The 9782-nt window shown below is 40.0% G+C and overlaps 1 pseudogene; it reads right to left on the bottom strand.

Moving 5' to 3' along the window:
• Window positions 1–8084: 8084 nt before the first annotated feature.
• Window positions 8085–9130, bottom strand: LOC118857697 (annotated as a pseudogene).
• Between the last annotated feature and the right edge of the window lie 652 nt (window positions 9131–9782).

Here is a 9782-nt window from a genome sequence, read left to right as displayed (position 1 = left end):
TCAGAGTAAGAGTACATGAGAGATTCCCAAAGGGGGATAGTCTCAACTTGGGAAGTTATTAAGCATAACATAGCAAAGAGCATGTCTGTTTTCCCCCATGCCCTATTACACTGAAGATCTGATTATGGCTTACCGTGAATGAGAAGATGGAGATAGAGATAAACCTAGAAGATCAGATATTCTCCAGTAACTGTATGATGTCTGGATTAATCCTTGATCTATTACTTGTGCAAATAATGAGGAAAAGATTAGGTCTACTTCCAGACCATTATGGTTATTCAGAGCCTTAGAATGAGAATACAGTGGTTCTGTAGGTCTTGGACAGTAAAAGAAAATAGGTCTGGCTAGTTGTGCTTACTTCTGTTTCCAAGATGGGATTACTTCTATCCAAGTCTAACCAATTTCTTGAATTTCTATGAAACAGACAGCAGGTATATACATTCATTCAAAAACATGACTATAACATGCCTACTGCGTACAAGACATTGTGTGAAAGTCCCTGAAGGGGCTTCTGCTATAGTAAGTGAGAAGGATATGCCTTGATGAAGTCTATTTCATTTCTATTCATTGGCTCTCATAGGATCAGAGATTTAGAAACAGAAGAGACCTTAGAGATTATCTGGCCCAATCTCCCCATTTTACAGATGAGGAAAAGTTGAGTAATAGACCTAAAGCATAAACAAGTCTGACCATAACATTCCCCTGCTCAGTAAAATCCAGTGGCTTTTTTGTTTTCTCTAGGATCAAACGCAACCTGCTGGCATTTAAAGCCCTTTGTGATCTAGCTCCAGCTTACCTTTCCACTCTTATGGTCCAGCAAAACTGGTCTTATTGCTGTTCCTCACCTATGCTATTGCATGTCCTGACTCTTCTGCACAAGCTGTCCCCCATGCCTGGATGCATTCCTCTCGGTCTCTTAGAATCCCTGATTTTCTTCAAATCTCAGCTCAAGTGCTATCTTCTAAATAAAAAGTATTTCCTGATCCCAGAGATTCTCCCATGACCATATTTTAATTTTGTATGTATTTTGCATGTGATGGAGACAGACAGAGGGTGGGAGGGGGGACAGAGAAAGAGAGAGAGAGAGAGAGAGAGGAGAGAGAGAGAGAGAGAGAGAGAGAGAGAAGAGAAAGATTGAGAGATTGGGAGAGAGAGAGAAAGAGAGGCGGAGAGAGAGAGAGAGAGAGAGAGGTATCTTATTTCCCCTGATAGAATGTAAGGTCCTTGAGAAAAGGGGCTATGTTATTTTCTTGTATCTTTAGCATCTAGAATGGCTCCAAAATAGGTATTTAATAAATGTTTATTTATTGGTTAGTGGCCATGGGACAAATAAGTAGTAAGTGGTGATGTATACGTTCTTATATTTAGAGAAGCAGTGAAAAGCCATAGAAGCATTCACATGATAACTTGATCCTAGCACTGTTTCCCAGTTTCTTTTTAGTTTGCCATCATTCTTCACCTGAAGTGTATGTCACATTTTAGAGGAGAGAATTTTTTCTTAGGATAAAGTAGTTAGAAAGAACTTTGGGACATCACTGTACAATAGATGAAAATCTAAACTTTTTCAAAAACTACCTGAAAAGGAAATTCCACCAGCTGTTCTAGGAACTCATCAGAGCCTAACAATTCCACCAACAGTCCTCATGAAACCAAGGTCCTCATTGGGCTGGTGACATCATTCCATTTACAAGTGCAAGGCAGAGAAGTCTAATTTAGTCTTTTTGAGTCAAAATATTCTCTCACACTGCCCCTCCCCCCCCACACTGGTTTCTTAACGTGACACAACTCCAACTACAACTTTTCAACTAGAACTTTTTCCACTACTAAGAAATGGCGCTGTGAATAAACGATAAGAGACTGCCTAGACCATTTGATGTATGCCGTGACCTAAATAATATAACCCACTTGTTGGATGACACGTATCTCAGCCCTTTTCCACACTGTCATTTTACACCTTGGTCTTTTGGAAATGTAAAACTATGACTTGTGGTGAATATAAAAGTTAAAACTGTTTAAGAAAACATAGGTGGACTATTATTTTGATGGTCTGTCTCATGATTAGAGGCCAGGTGCAACTCAGTTTAGCAGCAACAGATTGCCACTAGAGGGCACTCTTGACTTGCTTGCTTGCACCCAGGTTTGTATCTTCTCTTAGTCACAGAATTTTTTAAATATTTCATACTATTGACAGAATTACCTAGGGAAGGTCATGAGCACATGCATACATATATTACATTTATGTAACTATATAATTATATGATTTCAATCTGGAGCCTAATGCAGCAGCAGCCATCTAAAGTCTCAGGAGTGGTGAAGTAGAACTCACCTGCCTAGTGGCTTTCACTACCACATGCCCTACTGGAAGAAATTTGGGGGTTTTCTGTGCCAAAAAATTTCAGTACTTTGAATGGACAGAATCTTAACCTGTTATGATTTTCAACCTCTCAATTCCTTTCAAGAAATATAAAAACCTATGATCCCAAAACTAAGCTCTTGGTTGGGTTTCATAGCTTTCTTATAGCTTCTGATGCTTTCCTGCCCACTTAGATACAGAATTGTCACAAGAATTCATTTAGGAAAAGAGGGGGAAAAGAGAACTCGGTGATAGACTTTGGGAATTTGTATACTAGGCTTCATGGGGAGAGACCTCATGAAACTATCACAGGGGATGAAGGGGACAGAAATACCAGTTTCCATGTGGTGAGACCACCTCCCTTTTTCCCTCCTCCCCTCCCCACTGGTAGGGAGCCAAGTAGAGTTCAGTCATAGATGGGCTCACCAGGGGTGAGTGCAGGTGGGCTATGTGGAACTAATTATCACTGCTAGCTAGGTACCTACCTCTAAGGAGTACAAGTGTTGTTGGTAACCCGGGTCAAAGTGCCTTGATTTGAGAAAAAAGTTCCTGCCATCAAGAAACTTGCATTCTACTAAAGTGACATTCTCACAGATAAATAAAGATATATACATATAGTCCCATGATCCAGTGGACCTCTGCCCAATGCACTCTGGGCTTCTATAGATTTGGGTTCATCATGGGGTCACCAGCCCCAAAAGGGTCATCTTATCTCTGGCTTTGTCCCAAGACCTGGGAAATCTCTGAAGCAGTCAATCTTCCTCAGAGATACTCAGCATATAATTCTCTCAGTGTGAGAGAATATTTTGACTCAGCATATAATATATAATAGATAATGGGTCACCTTTTTCTTCCTTCCAACATTAGAATTGCAATAATAGACACAAAGGACTCAGAGGTAAGTATTAACAAGCAACAAGAAATAGAAAAGACTCAAGCCCATTATACTCATCATGCCAAAGTGATTTTCCTAAAGTGAAAATCTGACCACGTTGCTTCCCAACTCAATAAATTCCGTTGGTTTTCTATTACCTCCAGGATCGAAAATAAAGTTTTTTGTTTGGCATTTAAAGCACTTCTCTCTTCCTCTCTTTCCAGTCTTCTTATACTTTGTTCTTTACTCTTATATTCTTATACTTTACTATATGATCCATCCTTGTTGACCTACTTGTTGTTCCATGTTCATGACACACGATCACCTCTCTCCAGGCCTTTGAACTGGCTGTTCCGAATCCCCAGAATGCTCTGTCAGAATCCTTGGCTTTTTTTTTTTTTTAGGATTCAGCTCCAACACTATCTTCTTCAGGAGATGTTTCCTGATGTCCTCCTGAATACCCTCCCTCCACACACCCCCCCCATCCCACCCCGATGATAGAACCTTCCCTTCTAAGGTTACTTTCCATCAATTATTATGATGAGCCTAATTATTTACATATCTCCCCCACTAGAATGTAAACTTATTGAGGACAGGACCTGTTTTTGCTGTTTTTTTTTTTACATCCCCAGCACAGTATCTGGCACATAATAAGTGGTTAATAAATGCTTGTTGATTAATCGATTCTTCCCCTCCTCCAAAGTAAAGATCCTTTGTGAGATTCTCAAACAGATATTTCACATTCACATCAAATATGCACTGTCCCAGCAAATCACAGCAATTATCATGGAGGTTTGACAAGGTCTAAATTGGAACTTTTAAACATGGTTTTAGTCCTTTTGCAGGATGATCCTGTTGGTCCTCTTCTCCAAGAAGCATGCTGTTTAGAGAATCTCCCTCTGGAAAGCATCTGCCTCAGTCAGGAACTTGGGAACGTTCCAATTTAGTATTACACATGAGCTAACCAACAAAGTTGGAAACGCCCACATCTCAACATCTCTATTCACTGACCTGCATTCATAAAAGGAAAGAATAAAATAGAATAAGGCAGACAGGGTCTCCAGGCTCACAAATCACCCACTGCTGTGTGTTTCTGCTGTAAGTCATCATTACTATTTGGGGTTGATGGGCAGAAATCCCCTGCCTCTACCCCTTGTTGGAAGGGTAAGGAAGGTAGAAGGTAAAAAAAAAAAAAGAAGAAAGGTTCAAAAGATACCAAGAAAGGGCAAAGTAGATAGAACCATATTTCCTGACTTTTAAAGGAGAGTTCCTCTAACAAGAATCCATCTTCCTGGAACTCAAGAGGGAATTCCCTCTGTCCTCTCAGAAAGGTGATAGGAAACATGTCAAGCAACATGAGAAACGAATTTAACACTGATTGATCAACAGAGTCCTCCATTAAAATTCTTTCCTATAAAAGTATGTGGGTTGGACTAAATAATCTCGAAGGTAATTTCCTCCATTAGCATTCTATGGTTCTATTTCAGAAAGTATGAATAACAGTACAGAACTTGATGTGGATACATTTTAAAATATACTTAAATTGGCATTTTTTGGCCACTTCGAATTTAGGGTCAGAGGTAGGTAGAGATCATCTAGTCCACGGGTGGGGAACCTGTGGCCTCAAGGCCACATATGGCCCTCTAGGTCAAATCCCCTTAATAAAAGGATTTGTTCTGTAAAACTTGGACTTGGTCAAAAGTCCGCACCTAAGGACCTAGACCACATATGGCCTCAAGACCACAGATTCCCTACCCCGATCTAGTCCATTCTCTTCATTCTGAGGTAGGGAAATTTGACAAGGAAAGAGGACGATGTTAGGACTTAAGCCACTTAGGATCCCATGACAGGTTCTATAAATGGAATCAATCTCTAGCTCTTGTCAAGGCTTAGCTCATGTTCCAACGCCTAGACTAGGCCTTTTTTGTTGTTAGTACTCTCTGTTCTTACCCCACCCTTACCTGCTACCACCAGATTACTTCCATATTTTGTGGTTGTTATTTAGTCATTTCAGTTGTGTGACTGTTTGTGACCCCATTCTCCAGCTCATTGTACAGATGAAGAAACTGAGGCAAAACGAGTAAAGTGACTTGTCCTGGGTCACACAGTAAGTGTCTGAGACTGGATTTGAACTCAGGAAAATGAGTCTTTCTCACTCCAGGCCTGGCACTCTATCCACTTCCATATTTACTTTATTTATTTTGTATTTGAAAGGCAGAATAGGGCAGTGGCAAGAAGGCTAGCCTTGGACTCAGGATAATCTGGGATCAAGGCCTGACTTTGACACATACCTGCTGTCTGATCTGACCCCTCAGCAAGTTTCTTCTCCGTATTTTAGCCAACTCTTGAACACTGTAAGTTTGGGGCGACTCTCTAAGACTAATTTTCTGAGGCATCTCCACTGGTGGAACATTTCTGCACTGTCAATTAGCTATACCAGTGAAGCCACAGATCTGGATAATTGAATCAATCAATAAAAGTAGAATTCACTTATATATACAAGTATTTTTTCCCCACCCTGAGAAGGTAAATGACTTGAGCATATTACCCGTTTTGTTTTTATCTTTGTAGCCTAACATCCTAGCACCATGTTTGGTACAGGAGAAGTGCTTAATAAATGCTGGTTCAGTTGGAATGAAGGTAGGTGGTGAGTTTCCAGCTCCTTGGAGATCTGCAAACAGAAGTCTACACACCACTTGCTCGGTAGCAGTCAGGCAGTTAACAAGCATTAATTAAGCGTCTGATATGTGTCAGACACTATGCTGAGCACTGGGGATCCAAAGGACCTCTCAAGAAGCTTATAGCTGGAAGGGAGAGACAACATGCAAACAGTGATGTGCAAACAAATATACAGGATAAATTAGACATAATCGACAAAAGAAGGCACTAGCTTTAAGAGGGATCAGGAGAGGCTTGCTATAGAAAAAGAAATTTTAGCTGGGACTTGAAGAAAGACAGGAGACAGAGAACTCCAGGCATGAGAGAAGGCCAGTGAAAATTCTCAGTCAGGAAATGGATTGTTTTACCTGAACAACAGCAAGGAGGCCAGTGTCACTAGATTGTAGACTGCGGGGGTGGGGAACCTGCGGAGATACATAGAAGGGCCACACTCCAGGACCTAAAGGGCCATACGTGGCCTCCAGGCCGCAGGTTCCCCACCCCTGGTTAAGTCCCTTATGATCTCATTCTCCTCATCTCTGAAATGGGGATAATGAGACCTCTAGTACCTACCTCATGGGCTTATTGTGAGACTCAAATGAGACAATGTATGCAAAGTACTTTGTACACTTTAAGGTGACATAAATGTCAGTTACTATTTTGCTCTCATTGAACTCAGTTCAAACCGATTGGTATAGTGAATTCTCCCCAGCTTTAAATTTTAGATTTTAAAGGGCAGGTGGCATTACCAGGTACTTTCAGAATTTGTGCATGGCTGTCACCAAGGAAAGGTTAACCTCCCATCATTTTCCTGCCACTGAAATTCTAAGAGGCATAGCCTGCCAGATAACATATGGCAGCAGGAGTTATTAGAGAAAAACCAATGAGGCTGGAGTCAGAGGTGTGGGGCCAAACCCACCTCTAACAATTTTCTGTCTGTGCAACCTTGGCTGTCATTTTTATACCCTGGGGCTTTAGTTTCTGTATCCATAAAATAGCTGACATAGATGACCCAAGGTTTCCTCTAGCTTGTAGATCTGTGATTTTTAAAGAGAGGGAAAATAGAAAGCCCTGACTACCTCAACTTCTCTCTATTCAATTGTTTTTGAGGAAAGAAAAATCTCCTTTTGTTGAACATTCCCATCTTGAACACTGAACTCCAGTTCTCCCAAGTCAAGATGTACCCTGGCATTGATTTGAGTTCTGATGTCTTTAAGAGTGATTTTCCTTTACCTGTTGTGGTACTTATCAGTTTGTGGGCAAGGTTAGCACTAGAAAATGATCTTTGGCAGGATTCCAGGACTTCTGAGTCTTTGGATCCTGTAAAGAAGAGCCAAGGATACGTTTCCTAAAGTAAAAATAAGACTTGGTTTTTAAACAGCTTTATTCTTAGGGCAAGGCACTGATAGAAAGAGGATAAGGTTAGAACTCTAATCTAGGGAAGAATAGCAGAGACACCCTTTCTTAGATCCTGATACATAATTTTAAATGTTACTTCCCCTTTGCTTTTCAAAGATATCTGTGTACATTTTTAGGACATTCCAGAAGACTTGGTGAAGTTTAAAGCTCTCATAGCTTAAAAATCTGAAAAGCTTTAATGGCCTAAAATCATACTAAGATTCCTGGAACATCCTGCATAGGTATATATGCACAGGTATATAATATAAATCAAATCCTTGTCTATTTAAGGATGGAAGTTCCTTAAGTAATCCAAGGAAAATGGCTGAGATCAATCAAGATGACAGTAATTACACATACAAAATCACAAGGATTAGAACAGAAAGAAAAAAAAGCCTAGGAGAGATTTGATTGGAGTAATTAAAAAAATGAATGACAGATTAGTCAGGCCCTCAGGTTGAGAACAAGTGCCAATTTGAGGAAAGTAAATTTAGAGAGGATGAAATGAACTGTAATCTTGCTTTATGTACTACATAGCCTGTGCGTAGAAATCAATGGCAGAGCATCTAGTAAGGTAATACAGCTAATTTCTGTAAAAGAGGATTGATTATACAGTTCACTGTAACATTTCTTGTGATCCATACAGATGTCTTTGTACTATTCACTCAGACAACAATGTATAGTTATTGATCACCGATTTTGAAAATGTTAATGCCTTTTATATATTTTACTTATTTATATCTTTGTATTTCATATTTCATATTTTTAATATAATTTTACTATAATTCAACTCAGTATATTCTAAAACCAATCAATAGGGCAAGACAGTTCTCACAGCTGCCCTTTGAAGTCCAAGTAGATGGTGAAGTCAAGGTCTTGATGTTCTTGGTACTGGGCTATGCGCCAATGGTACCAAAGATCTCCTCTCCTGTCTTCACCTGAGGTAACTAATCTTCCATGAAGAAGATGGTCTGCTTCCAGTGGGTGAACTCAGTATTGAAGTAGCTGATCAGATGTGGATGTAGTCATTCCTCTTCACTTGCAGGAAGAAGGAGGAAGTGAAGGTCACATCATCTACATTCGTTGTATAGAAATCTACCTCCTTAATGAGGCAGACATTGGTCACCAGCCACTTGGGGTCACCCACATTAATGAGAGGCTCTTAGATGGCCATGTCCTCAATACAGAACATTTCAAAGCCGTAGATGTCCTTGTGCCACACCAGATTACTTCTGTATTTTGTGAATCTTGTAATCATTGTACTGCTGGTCCTCAGTGGTGGTAACATATAGTGTTGCCTAGTCAGAAAAGATGAGCATGTCAGGGGCCAGTCACTTGTGTTGGATGTGTAGAATAAACTTGAGCATGGACTCATTGAACAAGCAGTAGCCCCTTCACTCACTGATGATCACTTCTACCTTGTCCGTCAATAGTTCCACCTCCTCCTCACTCCCCTTGATGACAGTCACCACATGGTCTAGCTTTTTGGCCTTGACAATCTTCATAGAGTAGTCGGAGATAACAGAGCCTCCAATCCCAATGATCTTGTGGGCCCCAGCTTTGGCTGCAAACATACAACAGATGCCAGGGCCTGAGCCGACATTGATGGATTTTGTCCTTAAGCATATGCCAGTTATGGAACATGAAATTGTGGTAGGTGATCACCCATACCTCATCCTTGAGCATCTCCTTGTAGATCCCAAAGTGGCCAAAAAAGGTCTAAGAAATAGCCCTTGGATGTCATGTCCTCAGCATTTAGCTTCTCACTGTCCCTTGGGTTATAGGCAGGACGCCTCCATGATGTAATGCATGGCCTTGGCTGCTGCCAACACTCTCTCCCCCCTCATATATACCTACTTCTCCAAGAATCTTTCCCTCCAAGAAATCTGTTTTATGTTTCTGTAACTTATTCATTTGGTAGATGATGACTTAATTTTGTTTGTTTTATTTGATTTTATCGCAAGGCAATTCAGGCTCCTTTAAGAAGGCAGCTTGAAAAGTGCTGAGTCATGGTGTGCCATTCACTGTAAGAGAAAAATTAGGAATAGTAGACAAAAATGAGAAAGTAAATGCCTCCAACATGAAAGACAGTTTGGAATAACCTTTTGAAAAATGCAAAATAAAGAATAAGAGAAAATGGCATCACAACTGAGAGTTGGGCAGAGGTTTGTAGTTCTGTAGCAAATTAGTTTAAGGGAACTTGAAGTATTTTTGCTCCTAGTAATTGCAAAGAGACATTAATTTGCTATTTCACCCTTGGGATCTAATTTCTTTTTTTATTAATTAATTTTTAGTTTTCAACATTCACGTAAGATTTTGAATTCTAAATTGGAATCTAATTTTTTAGAAATTAGATGAAAAAAGATGGGAACATAAAAGTGGCCTAAGGGCAACCTATGCTAAGAAGTAGTATTAAAAAAAAGATCCAAAGCTGATCTGTATGTCAATTTAAGTAAAATTGTACGCAACCTTTGTACTTAAGATTTCTTAAATCTCTTT

The sequence above is a fragment of the Trichosurus vulpecula genome, chromosome 7, assembly GCF_011100635.1.
Source record: "Trichosurus vulpecula isolate mTriVul1 chromosome 7, mTriVul1.pri, whole genome shotgun sequence".
In the NCBI taxonomy this organism is placed as follows: domain Eukaryota; kingdom Metazoa; phylum Chordata; class Mammalia; order Diprotodontia; family Phalangeridae; genus Trichosurus; species Trichosurus vulpecula.
The sequence above is the reverse complement of the archived record's forward strand: the minus strand, read 5'-3'. Positions and strand labels throughout refer to the sequence as shown.